The sequence below is a fragment of the Mesoplodon densirostris genome, chromosome 12 (assembly GCF_025265405.1).
Source record: "Mesoplodon densirostris isolate mMesDen1 chromosome 12, mMesDen1 primary haplotype, whole genome shotgun sequence".
In the NCBI taxonomy this organism is placed as follows: domain Eukaryota; kingdom Metazoa; phylum Chordata; class Mammalia; order Artiodactyla; family Ziphiidae; genus Mesoplodon; species Mesoplodon densirostris.
Window position 1 is genome coordinate 26,773,035 of NC_082672.1, and position 14,067 is coordinate 26,787,101.

At 42.5% G+C, this 14,067-nt stretch overlaps 1 pseudogene; it reads right to left on the bottom strand.

Moving 5' to 3' along the window:
* Positions 1-12,517: 12,517 nt before the first annotated feature.
* Positions 12,518-13,469, bottom strand: LOC132500309 (heterogeneous nuclear ribonucleoprotein A1-like; annotated as a pseudogene).
* Between the last annotated feature and the right edge of the window lie 598 nt (positions 13,470-14,067).

The following is a 14,067-nucleotide window of genomic DNA, read 5'->3' on the forward strand; positions in this document are numbered from 1 at the left end:
TTGTTTAATGTAGATTTTGTTCTTTTTTATCTTCATGTAGGATGTATGTTGAGGTCACAGTACATGAACAGATGGAATATATGGCCAGGGCCAACTAATTACCATTAAGGACAGGGGACCCATTGTCTTTCTATAACTCCCATCCATCTACCTTCATTTCTGTCACCATGGTACCTAGTGGTTCAATTAATGAGTGTTGTGAACAAACAGTTCAACAAAATCCACTTCATATAATGCTCTGCTTGGTGCTCTAGAAGCCACGTATGAATATTTTCCAAATCAACTTCCACTCATAACGGAGGTGAGAGTGCAGGGAATTTTGTGCAAATTGTTTAGTTTACAGACAAGTGGAGTGAGAATTGGTATATTTTACATTGCATTATGGACATTCTTGTGGTTTCTAGCTGCAAGGGCCAACTCTAGAATGTCTCAGACGTTTGTGCCAGAGGAGCATTCAGGAAGTATATAATTTTTATAAGCTCACGTATCATGTGTAGCATGCTGGGGATTTCAAAAGAGCAGGCATTCTTCCCAGACTTGAAGTAACTCCTGCTTCTTCTTGGAGCAGCCATTTCTTGATAGAATTGGATGGAACAAAACCAGGAATTTCTGAGCAGCATGAAAGCTCTCAAATCTGACTTGTGAGTTTCTCAGGGAACCTGTGACAGAAGAGCACTGAAAATAGGTACAACTGAATTGCCACATGATCTAACCATCTCACTTCTGGTATGTTTCCAAAAGAATTCAAAGCAAGATCTTGGAGAGAGATTTGCACACCCATGTTCATTGTAGCATTCATTATTCACAAAAGCCAAGAGGTGGAAGCAACTCAAGTGTCCATGGATGGATGAAAGGGTAAACAAAATGTAGCAATATCTGCTCTCCATATTTGCTGGTTCTGCATCTGAGGATTCAACCAACTGGTGGCTCATGCACTATGTTTAAAATCGGAGGTTGATTGAATCCTCAGATGCAGAACCTGAGGCTATGGAGGGACTTCTTCGGGACTTGAGCATCCTTGGAGTTTAGTTTTCATGGCTGGTCCTGGAGCTAATCTGACACAGGTATGAGGGATGTCTGTAATACATACAATGGAATATCATTCAGCCTTTTGAAAGAAGGAAATCCTGTCATAAGCTGAACGTTGGTGAAGCCTGGTGTCAGAAGCCAGTCACAGAAAGACAAATACTGTATGATTCCACTCCTAAGAGGTATCCAAAGTAGTTAAACTCATAGAAATAGAAAGTAGAAAGGCAGTTGTCAGAAGCTTGGAGGAGGGAGAAATGGGGAGTTGTTTAATGGGTATAAAGTTTCAGTTCTGCAGGATGAAAAGGTTGTAGAGATGTTCTGTACAACAATGTGAAGATACTTAACACCCCTGAGTTATGCACTTAAAAATGATTAGGATGGGCTTCCCTGGTGGCGCAGTGGTTGAGAGTCCGCCTGCCGATGCACGGGACATGGGTTCGTGCCCCGGTCCGGGAAGATCCTACATGCCACGGAGCGGCTGGGCCCATGAGCCATGGCCGCTGAGCTTGTGCGTCCGGAGCCTGTGCTCCGCAACGGGAGAGGCCACCAACAGTGAGAGGCCTGCGTACCGCAAAAAAAAAAAAAAAAAAAAAGTGATTAGGATGGTACATTTTGTTATATATTTTTTACCACATTAAGAAAATTAGATATTACTATCCTTTCACCTTGAACTGATGGGTGTTAATGAATTCAGCAGCTAGTCTGGGAAGGACACTCGTGAGGTAATTTTTATTAGAGAAAGCTATTCTCCAGCTAAAAATACTTGCATTAGAGTTGACCAGTGTATAGAACGACTCCAGATCCTAGATCCCAGAGCCCTCCTGGGCTGCCCGATTGCCTTGAGAGCTACTGTGGACAGCCTGGAAACTTCTAGGGAGTCTCTGAGTTCAGATGTGGAAAAAGGCAAAAAGTGATATAAGTAAAGAAATGAATGAACAAACTAGCAAACATGCTTGACTTCTTGGAGGTATTTCTATGGGAAGATGTTTCCTCTTAATAGTCTACTTTGGGGTAGTTTCCCCACAGTTCCAAAAGCTGACCAAACTTTTACCTAGGAGGGACAGTAAATTAATTCATTCATAGTACGCAAGAGGAAAGTGAAGTCAGAAACGGTGAGGCAATTACTCAAGATCTTCCAGAGAAAAGATTAGAAAACTCCGTTTAGGAGTGCCAGTCCCAGTGGTGATTTTAGACAAAATCCTTTCTTGAGTGCAATGTGACAGAAAGTCAATGTTAACACACACACACACATCCCTCGCATAAAACTGGGATTGTTCTGGTTGAAATGAAAGCAGGGGTGGCAGGGTGGTGGTGGTGTCATTTCCCTTCTGCACACTCCATACCCACCCCCGAGCCCTGGAGGCAGGCCTGTGGATGCCCAGGACTCCGTGGGGTACAATCTGAATTTCACCCACCACACTATCCTTTTCACATTACAATCCACCTCTAGCATTTACAGACTACTTTGTAATTCTTGTTTACATGTCCCTAGGAAGGAAGTCCATAATAATAATGGCCCCGTATATTGAGTACTCATTATATACTGGCTTGCTTGCTAAGTGCTTCACAGCCTTGATTTCAGTTAATCTACCGCAGAAAGTTGCTTTATCCCATTTTGCAGGGGTAAGAAACTAAAGCCTGCGTAACTTAAAAAGCTTCCTTAGGCCAACACCTGGAGATGGAAGAGCTGGGATTCAAACTCAGCTATGACCAAAGGCCTGTGCTAGCAACTAAAGTGGCAATTTAGATTGGGAATGATTCATCTTTGGCTGAGATTCCTTGGGTTTATGGACATCTTTTAAAACTGCACATTTCTCCGGAAGGATTAATAACTATCCATTATTCACATGTAAGTCTGAATTCTTTTTTATCTGACTGCTTTACTCTTAGCTCTTCACTGGAGCTGAGAGGAATCTAGTGTAGTGACTAAGACATCAATCATAGTCAGACTGTTGAGTTTTTAGAATCTGTGGAATCCTGGACAAGCTGCCTAACTTCTCTCTGTCTCAGTTTCCTCATCTGTAAAATGGACATTGTAATAGAATTTACCACGTAGAACTATTGCATGGATTAGATGAGTTTATGCCTATGAAGTATTTAGAACAGTGCTTAGTACATAAAAAGCACTAAATAAATATTAAGTATTATTATGAACCGCAGTGGAGGAAAGGGTATTAAATTTGTTTTGATTTTTTGGAAAGGAGGGACGGTAAGTAATTTTTAAGCATGGTTTGGGCTGCTGGCATGGGAGCCCAGGGCAGATGTACTGGGAGGGCTCTGGGCATCGGGTGGAGGCTTCCACCCTGGCTTAAGAGTGGTACAGGCAAGGGCATTAAAGAGCACATTTCAAAAATGTGCTTCAGCCCTGCTCTATCTCTGGGTTAGGGCAATAAAACCTGTGTTTCTTTCTCCTCTCGCCTGTATCTCTTGGCCTCTGATCTGGACTCAAGTTTAAGCCATAGATCAGCTGTACTATCAGTTAGGAAGGATTTTCTGAGCTGGCATAAGACTTTGGCCATAACAAAAATGGAAGCATATTACCTCAGCTCAGAACCTACTTTCCAGGGCTTCCCTGGTGGCGCAGTGGTTGAGGGTCCGCCTGCCGATGAAGGGGACACGGGTTCGTGCCCCGGTCCGGGAAGATCCCACATGCTGCAGAGCGGCTGGGCCCATGAGCCATGGCCGCTGAGCCTGTGCGTCCGGAGCCTGTGCTCCGCAACGGGAGAGGCCACAGCAGTGAGAGGCCCGCGTACCACAAAAACAGAAAACAAAAAAAATCCTTACTTTCCAATGAACTATTACGTGTTTGGTCAGCTTTTCCCATCGAATTCTCAGAGCTCAGTTTCAAAAAAGGAAAGCCAAGGCCAGATAGAACAGACATCACAGCATGGGAGAACGAGTGAGAACCCAGCCCTAAAGTAGGTGAGAAACCAAAGTTTCATTTCCTTAAAGGTTAAGAAGTTGGACTAAGCAGACACTTGGTTAAGGAATATGCTTCTGAGAGAGTTGGCAGGTTACCTCTGGATAGATGCTCCTGAGAAAGGCAGAATCCAGTTATTATTTTCTCCAGTTTGCCAGAAGATGTTAGAACTGACGGTCCTTTATAACCAAATTCTGGTTAATTATTTAATCTTAACCAGCAAGCCCCTTCTCAGATCACTAATTAAACATAAGGGGAAAATAAAAGACACAAAGATATATAATCTATAAGTTCATTTAATTTGATTTAAATACTATGGGGATAAAACTCCATTTACTATGGGGAAAAAAGTCACCTCTTCTTAGAGTTCATGGTGATCAGTTGCAGATTTGCCCCTGGATCTCTTCTGCTCCCCCCGCCCCCCCACCAACACACTGCCCCCTCCCCTGACCCTGTGCCAGAGGGGACTACATTTCCCAGACTCCCCTGCCACTCACTCCCAGGCTGCTTGGCCAACGAGTCACTGGTGGAAGACTGGAAGATTGAAAGTCACTGAAAGAAACCATGTGCTTCCCAAGTCCTCTCCTGCTGAAGCTGTGCTGCCCTGTGGCTCCAGTTCCCTCTGTACAGCCCCTGCCTCAGTAGTCCCAGCTGCTGCCAGCAGTCCTCACAGTTGTCCCAAGTCCTGCCAAAGACCCCTGGCTCACTGCTTCCTGCAACTCCACTTCCTCAACAGGATAAGCAGTTTGCTGCTATTGCTAAGCTCTGGGTTGTTTCCGGGGCCCCATCTGGCTCCTTCTCTCTCCCAGTGTAACCAATTCCCTGTATCAATCCCCCTCAGTGTCAAAGATCTACAAGGGTTTCCATTTTTGCTTTTGTTTTATTCCAGCAAGTGTCTAACTACTACAGAGAGAAAGAGCTCTGGACATAACTTTAGAAACCAGGTAGAAGTAGCACTATTTCTACTTACTATTTTTGCATTGTTTAGGGCATATTATCCCTTTATCTTTGTCTCCCTTAACAGATAGTTTTATGGAGCAAACAATAAATCAGCACATATTTCTTGAACACTTACTTCCTACAGTGCACTTTAGTAATAATTGTCTAAAGAACAATCTGCTAGGACAGTGGCACTCAGCTCACTACAACAGGAGACAAGTGCAGTTCATCCTAATTAAGGCAGCTGAAGGCCGAACTTTCTAGATTCTGGCTGTCTTCCTAGGCTTTTAAGATACCTGTGTCATTCCCTCTCACATTCAGATCTGAGAGTGAGGTTTGGAGCGTTAATGCTGCCCCTTAGAACCTCCCACGTTCTGCCTAAGTGCTTCACTGACCACTGTGAACCCAGGAATCGCCACAGGAGCAAGTTAAGTCCACAGCTGTGGAAGGCTGTACTGACGGTGCCAGTCCATAATGGCCACCTGCCCATCTGCAGTATACTTAGTTTTTTTTTTTCCTTCTTAATAGAGTAGCTTTAGAAGCATTACAACATCTGAACGTCTACACCAAAGGGGCCAGGGATGACCTCATTAACAGGAGACTCAAAGATAGCCCTTACCTCAAACTCTCTAAGAGAAAGACGTGTGTTTTCTGTCCTTCAGAAGATGCCCTTTTGGTCTGGACACATTTCTAATGATTCTGCTTTAATAATCATATTTATATAGCTCTGAAATACTAGAACTACTCAAGTGGGAAGTTTCCCTGATGAACCACAGGAAAAGATATCAGAATCTCAGAGCATAATAGAAATAGTACAAACTAAGCTTATAGAGTACTTTAGAATTTGCAGAGTATTTTCATAAACAGTGGCTCAATCTTGAGGGTTTTGAACGCTGTCCTGGCCAAAAAAAAGATAAGACCTAGAAGTGCTGTTCTCAAATCATTTCAGAATTGAAATGCAGTAACACTTTAATGATTCTGTACTCCTGTATAGGCAGATATTTTCTTTTGATATAATATTTGCTGTCTTTCAGGGAAATCCTTTATAAAATTTGAGTCTTATTTTAATAGTCAGAGGGGAGACAACATCAGACTTTCTGGCTATGGAGTCTCACTGTGTTGGAAGGAAATTTTCAAAATTATTTGCCTAGGTAAGCAATTGACTCCTTTTGCTTTAGTGAGCTGTCTTATCATATCAAGTATTCTTGCTATATCTCTTAGTAATAAGGCTTTTTAAGTTGTCCTAGTTCAATAGTGACAGGTATAATATAACAATAGAGACAAGTGAACTCGAAGACATGTACAATCTCAAAGTTATGCTTCTCTATACGATGAGTCTACTTTTTTTCTTATACAAGAGAACTTTCCACTGATTTTGTTTAAACTCTTCTAATCCCAGGGCTTTATCTAGTGTAAGATTTTATAAATTTTTATGAAATCCCGAGACTTTCATAAATGTAAAAACAAATCCAATTTGATTCAGACCTGTCTGATCCCAAATGAATTCTGTACCATTTCACTGTAAAGCAACTGGCTGCCCTGTTTTAGACAGAAGCAAATATCTTCACTAGACTTCAACACTCAAAATAATGGCTGTACAATTCATTCATTCATCAAATTCTTTCTGAACATCTGCTATTCCCAATATTATGCTGGGGTGATGATGTAAAGGAAGACACGGTCCTTTATAGAGCATTTGTCTAATGGGGGAGACTGATAATTGAACTCTTCACTTTTATCCGAATAGACTCTTGTCATAACTCTACTGCTGAGGGACAAGTTGTAGGTTTTCAATGTAATAATAGCAATAATAATATCTGACTTGTATATATTATACACCTATATTTATGTACATATATACATGTATGCTATATACATTGTTTATTTATCTTTTCTTCAATGTCTAACACAGAACATGATAGAGGGTAAACCCTCAATAAATATTTCCTGAATTAATAAACTAAAGAAATGCAATTTGATTTAAAGACTAAAAGAATCCCTATCAAGAATATATACACTTGAATCACTTTTCTGTACACCTGAAACTAACACAACATTGTAAGTTAACTATACTTCAATTAAAAATGATTTTAAAAATTAAAAAAATAAAAGGCTAACAAAATCCGCACCACAGGAAAAATCTTTTTGACCTCAGTCTTTGGAGGCCTCCCAATATATCACCCATGGAACGTAATCTTTAGAATGAAGATCTCACACCTCAACTCCTTCTTTTCAAATCAACTTAAGAAATATCTTTTGAACAACTACTGTGTGCTAGACAGTGGTAAGCACTGAGATAGAAAAATGGCTTCAGTAAGGTCTCATCCTCAACAAATCTTTCCTGGGAACTGAAATATAATATGGAAACAAAGATCCGTGCTCCTAAGGATATAGATTGTACTTTATTTATCTTTTTCTCTCCAGTGCCATGGCACATAGGAAATATTTAGTAGAAGACTGTTGAGTAAATAGATGAATTAACAGATGGAGTAAGACTTAAAATGAGAATAGCAAGGAAGGAGTAATTCTCACTTGTATGCATGAGGGGAAAGGAATTTAGTCTAGAAAGGCTGCAGATTGGAGGTGACAAGTGAACTTGGTTTTGAAAATGAGATGTTTTTAAGATAAAGAAGGGGAGACAAACGTCACAGTTGAGGAGACAGTAAGAACAGAGACATGGGAGAGGAAAAGCACATGCTTGGAGTGGTTCCCTTTGGGAAGCTGGTGGTCATATTGGCTCTTCCTGGTTGGTGGGAGCATGGTCCCGTTGTAACATCATTCTTTCATCATGGAGGAGAAGCACCCTAGTCTAGCTTTCTAGAAGAGCTAATTTCTCCCCATTTCACTTCCCCGACTTATTTGGTTCTCAGTTTGGGAGGAAGGCAGAGTAAGAAATGTCGGAGACAGAAGAGATGAGGAAAAAATGTTCAAAACTCCTCTATGGCTCGTCCCCAGGATCAGCCAGGGAACTTGATTCTCTATCTCGACTGCTTCATTCTGATGTGCACCTGAGTAAATTCATAATTGATTCTTTGGATTGATGCCAAAGTTGGAATATACTATACCTCAGCAATCACAGATTGAATCCAGAAGGACTTTATTGAATCCAGTTGTTAGAGAATCAAAAAAATCCCTTTCCGTCCCTCAGTTATTTATAGGTCAATCCAAAAGAAAAGAAAAAAAAAAAGTCCTAGTGCTATCCAAGCTTGCTTTCACATGGGCCAAACCAGTTTTAAACAGTTACTTACAACATCCTGCCAATTTCCATTTCATAACAAGCATGAAGTTAACATTTTTAAGAGAAAGAACAACTTCACTAGTAGCCCAGCTACGAAGAAAAGATATTCAACCTTCTAATAAAATAGTAATGCTGCAAGCTCAGCGGCTCATAAAACATTTACAACCTTCAGCCAGTAAAGTGCAGAGCAAGAGATTTAATGTTGCTGCTTGATGCAATGAAGGGATGCTTGGTATAAATATCACCCCAAAGCAAGTAGCCTGCAGGGGGTGCAGGAAGAAGGGTCCCCTTGTGACTGCAGGTGTCTATGTTGTAGTTAACCAAGGTATATGGTCCCTTTCTGACATTTTTCTTTGATAACCTAGAACTGAAACACTAAATGGGATGGATGGAGAGAGAAGGCATTGAGCTGAGAGGACAGTCCATGCCACCCTGTGTTACAACTTCAATGAAACAATGTACATTACATACCAATATGAGTGGCGCAGCCAGAGGCACACCTAAGGTTGGCCTTGCCTAACTCAGGTGTCTTTCTTTTTTAAAAAAAAAAAATACTTATTTACTTATTTGGCTGTGCCGGTCTTCCTTGTGGCACATGGGATCTCTCAGTTGCGCATGCAGGATCTTTTAGTTGCTGGCATGCAAACTCATAGGTGCTGCGTGGGGGATCTAGTTTCCTGACCAGGGATCGAACCTGGGCCCCCTGCATTGGGAGCACAGAGTCTTAGCTGCTGGACCACCAGGGAAGTCCCCTGCTGTGTAGGATTCCCGCTGCTGTGGGAGATGGGGCGGGAAGAAGAGGCATGCATTAAGTTACCCAGAGGTAACTCTCTGCATACTCTGTGTGTGTTTGAGTGAGTGTGAGAGGGACGGTGAGAGCCCCGGCAAGGGCTGAGTTGTTTCCTTCTGCTTTTCATTTGGGACTATGGCTGGGCATGCGTTAACATGAACAAATCCCTACTTTATATAATAACAGGAATTTGTATATACAAATTGTGTATTAGAAAATAGGGATTTGTTCTTGTGTGCTTTCAATCTGAGGATTTGTTTTTTGATTCTGGAAAATTCTCAGCTATACTCATTATCTACTACCGTGTCCTCAATTCTCTACTTTGGAACTTTTATGTTATATCTATGCTGAAGTGTGAATCTAATCTTTTCTATCTCATGTTTTTTCATTGGTTCCTTGTTCTGGGTAAATATCCCAGCATACCTTCTAATTAATTAATTCTCTTTGTTCATCTAGAGTTTGTTTTGTTTTGTTTTGTTTTGTTTTTATGGTACGCGGGCCTCTCACTGTTGTGGCCTCTCCCGTTGTGGAGCACAGGCTCCGGACGCGCAGGCCCAGCGGCCATGGCTCATGGGCCCAGCCGCTCCGTGACATGTGAGATCTTCCCAGACCGGGGCACGAACCCGTGTCCCCTGCATCAGCAGGCGGACTCTCAACCACTGCGCCACCAGGGAAGCCCCTAGAGCTGTTTTTATTTTTTCTAATTATAGTAGCGATACTTTTTATTCCCAGGACTTTTTCCTGGTTCTTTATCATATCCACTTCCTATAATTTCTTATTTTGCTAAGTTCCTTTTCCCCCTTTAGCTCACTGGGAGTTTTAACATGTTTCTCAGATGGCTGTATTATTTCTATCCTTTCGGGGATGAATCCCCAATTTGGTCAGTATTTTGGCTATCATTTACGACATGAGTTCCATTTCTGCATTTTAAACTTTTAATTGCCATGCCATCTTGAGTGGAAATTTCCTTTTGCTGGTGTTTGTTGGCCCACTTCTCTTGCTCACCTCTCCTTGCCTCGGAAATTGAGATTGCTCTCACCCGGCCTAGGTCCCCATTCAGAGCCAAGCTCTGTGGCAGCAGTTTGGGTCTCTTATCTGTGGGACCAATGCTGATCCCACCTCTTTGCCAGCAGGTGCCCTTGGGCGCAGGCTCTGCCTGGGAGACCCCAGCTTCTCTCTCCTGCTGCTGGTTATTGGTGACAGGCTTGCACCACAGCTGCAGCTTTTTCTAAGCTCTTTTTCTAAAAGGGCAAAGTACCCTGACCCTCTGTGTCACACAGCCAGGCCAACGCCACGCCCCACCCAGAAGAGGTGCAAGTCTGTTCCGCCACGCCTGAGAGCTCCCAGCAGCCGTGCTAGTTTCCTATTCTAGAGCCAGGAAGACTGGAACCTCCACCATCCCTCACTCTCTTATTTCTGGACCACAGAGATATTCTCTTATTTTTGAGACTGTTTATGTATTTTTAATTAAAATAAAAGTTTTAACTTATCTTTGTTCTCGTCATGAAAAAGTACTATGTCCTATTAAGAAGGTAAACAATGCTGACCTGTATTGCAATTGGGTTAAACATAACATTATTTCTTACCAAAAATAAATGACAGAGCTCTAGAAAATTTAGTGGATAAAGACAAATCTAAGGAACAAAACCATTCAAAACTGCCATACAAAACCACTCATTGTTAACATTTTGGGGTGTAACAATCCATCTTTTCTCTCTGGCTCTAAAATGCCCACACTGGGCCTCCCTGGTGGCGCAGTGGTTGAGAGTCCGCCTGCCGATGCAGGGGACACAGGTTCGTGCCCCGATCCCGGAGGATCCCACATGCCGCGGAGCGGCTGGGCCCGCGAGCCATGGCCGTGGAGCCTGTGTGTCCGGAGCCTGTGCTCCGCAACGGGAGAGGCCACAGCAGTGAGAGGCCCGCGTACAGCAAAAAAAAATAATAAATAAATAAATAAATAAAATAAATAAAATGCCCACACTAATAGAAGGTCATTCTTGGTTCTGTCACTTGAGTCATCTATAAACATACAGCTATCAAATGTAGCTTTCACCCACAGGAACTGCAAATGTGGTTGCATTGTAGGATTTCTGCATTTTCATTTTTTGTTACTGAGGTGGAAGTTAGGAGGTGAGGAGATTCTGATTTACCTTGATATGTGGAAATCTTTGGCTGATTTTTCTGCTAACATTGCAGAAACAACTGATTGTGATGAACATGAAGATAAATAAGTTACTTCTCAGAGGACAGACATTTGCTGGAAATTGCCCTACTGGAAATAAGGGGAACCTGTCTTGGGCTGGGGGGAAGTGTAGGCTTTGACTTCTTGTCGGGGTCGGGGGGGAGCAGTCTCTGCTTTCCCACTCCTTTGTTGCTTCCCCTCTTCGTTAGGAACACCTTTAATCTACCTCTTCTATTTGGTCAGACTCCTTCCATAAAACAGGAAAGGCTATCCTCAGCTGTAAGGATGCCACTTAATCCCAGATCATTTTACACAAAGGAGGCTTTGGGTGGCTTTCTAGGACCAAGGTAAAAATAAAATCAAGAATAAATAAAATCCAAGTTCCTGGTGCTTTTCAAGCTGCTCTAAGAAGCAGCATTTCCCTTCCATCATGACAGTATGATTACGGTAGGATCAGAGCAACCATGGTTCCCAGCAGGAGAGTAAGAGAAGGCAAAGCACAGAGAGAAGAAGGAACTCGAGGACAGCAGTGGAAGGAGGAATCCAGAAGAACTGGATGCCAACACATGACCTGAAGAAGGAGACGAACAGATATTAATGCTCTACACACCAAGATTGGATTATTCTTAGCATCTGTCCATAAACATGTGAAAAATAAAAATAACAAATTAAGATGAAAATTGCAAAAAATTTTTCATGAAGTGGAAACGAGGCATTTGTAAGGTATAAACCTAGTACTGAGAAAGTCTTAGGAAAGTGGAGAATTAAATTAAGATTATAAGTAGTCTGAAAGCTAGAGAATAAAAGAGAGAAAATGTTCAGTTTCCTGAAGGAAAAAGGTCAGGAAAAGATTAAAGGGTGTGAAGTGAAGCTGAATAAAGCAATATAGTTCTTGCTGAGAAGAGTCAGGAAAGACAGAGTTTATAACAATGTCAAGAGAAGCAATGGAAGAGGAAGTGGAAATAAGGGAAATTTAGACCTCCTTCTAATTCAGAACTATGTTCATATTTTCCTAGAGTTAATGCTTACTCATTCACTTCAATGCCAATGCGTGTTTTATTTATTTATTTATTTAAAAAGACACATTTATTCAGCTTCATGATCAGACTATTACATTTAGCCATCAACAGTATGGGTGCAAAAAAAAAAAAACCTACATTAAAACCCTTTGTTGGAATGCTTTACCCTTTCCACAGAACAGAAACTAAAATACCTGTTATACAATTAGTCACAAATACAGTCCTCCATTTTTTTTTGCCCATACACATGAGTATGGTCTAAAACATGTCTGTCTTCTTTGTAGCAGCTAGGCCCTGCCACCACTGCGTTTGACTGAGTTCAGAAATCTGTTGTAACCTGTAGCTTCCCCATCACTTCTCTGGCTCTCCTCTCCTGCTGAGCTTTGTTTCCTGGCAGTCATTAAAACCTTCTGCCACTGCCAGAGGCCCTGCTGCTGCTGGAACCACCATAGCTACCTTGGTTTCATGGTTTGGCAAAGTATTGGCCTCCACCACCACAGGGGCCAGCACTTCTGCCTCCCAAGTTTCATCCCTTCATGGGTCCAAAATTGGAAGATTGATTGTTGTAATTGCCAAAATCATCGTAGCTTCCGTCACCTCCAAAATTGCTTCCATCATTACCAAACCCATTATAGCCATCCCCGCTGCCACCACCGCGGATGCCACCGAAGGCATCTCGACCACTGACGTTTCCTCCACGACCAAAGCTGTCATTCCCACCAAAGCCCCCTCCAAGACCACCACCAACGTTTCCAGAACGACTTCCAGCTCTTTGGCTGGATGAAGCACCAGCCATCTCTTGCTTAGATAGGGCTTTCCTTACTTCACAGTTGTGGCCATTCACAGTGCGGTATTTCTGAATGACAATCTTGTTTAATGAGTCATGGTCATCAAAGGTTACGAAAGCAAAGCCTCTCTTTTTGCCACCGCCTCGGTCAGTCATGATTTCAATCACTTCAATTTTCCCATACTGTTCAAAATAATCTCTTAGGTGATGTTCTTCAGTGTCTTCTTTAATGCCACCAACAAAAATCTTTTTTACAGTTAAGTGGGCACCAGGTCTTTGAGAATCTTCTCTTGGGACGGCCCTCTTTGGTTCCACAACTATTCCATCCACCTTGGGTGGCTTTGCCTTCATGGCTGCATCCACCTCCTCCACAGTGGCATATGTGACAAACCCAAAGCCTCTGGAGCACTTGGTGTTTGGATCCCTCATTACCACACAGTCTGTGAGCGTTCCCCATTTGCTCAGAATGGCTCCTCAGACTCTCATCGGTTGTTTCAAAGATCAGTTCTCTGAGGAGGAGCTTCTGCAGCTGTTCAGGCTCTTTGGGAGTCTCTGACTTAGACATGACGGCAGTGGAGGGGGGAGACATCAACGATGCTTACTCCCCAGCGTCCACTGGCAGAAAGGAGTAATCTAACGAACATATCTCCCAATGCATGTTTTAAATAGTGAGCTATTTATAGGGCACTTACTCTTATGTTAAGAGCTGTTTGATCATCTGAGGTCTGACTGAAAAAGCAAACAAACAAAAAGTTCCTATTTTCAAAGAACTAAATCTAACTGGAAGAATGCAACAAAACCAGAAACAGCTGTGGTGCAATTAGTTTACTGGTGCAGACGGATGACAGAGAACTTGAGTCTGGTGGTTGCAGGGATGCCTGGAGCTGATGTGGCAAAAGGGGTGGGACTTGATTTGAATAAAAAGAAGAGGAGGGGGGGAAAGGAAGGGTGAAGAGGAGAGAAGAGGAGGGGCTATTACAGCCCAGAAGCTCTTGCACCCTCAAGGCTAGCACTGTAGCTGGCCTTTTATAGAGGATCAATAATGTTTGTTCATAAAAGGAGGGAAGATGGATGGGGGGTAGGGGCACAGCTGAGCTGCCTCAGGGGACAGAGAGGAAACGGACCTAGAAACATGACAAAGAGGGGAAGCAGATGATGGAGGG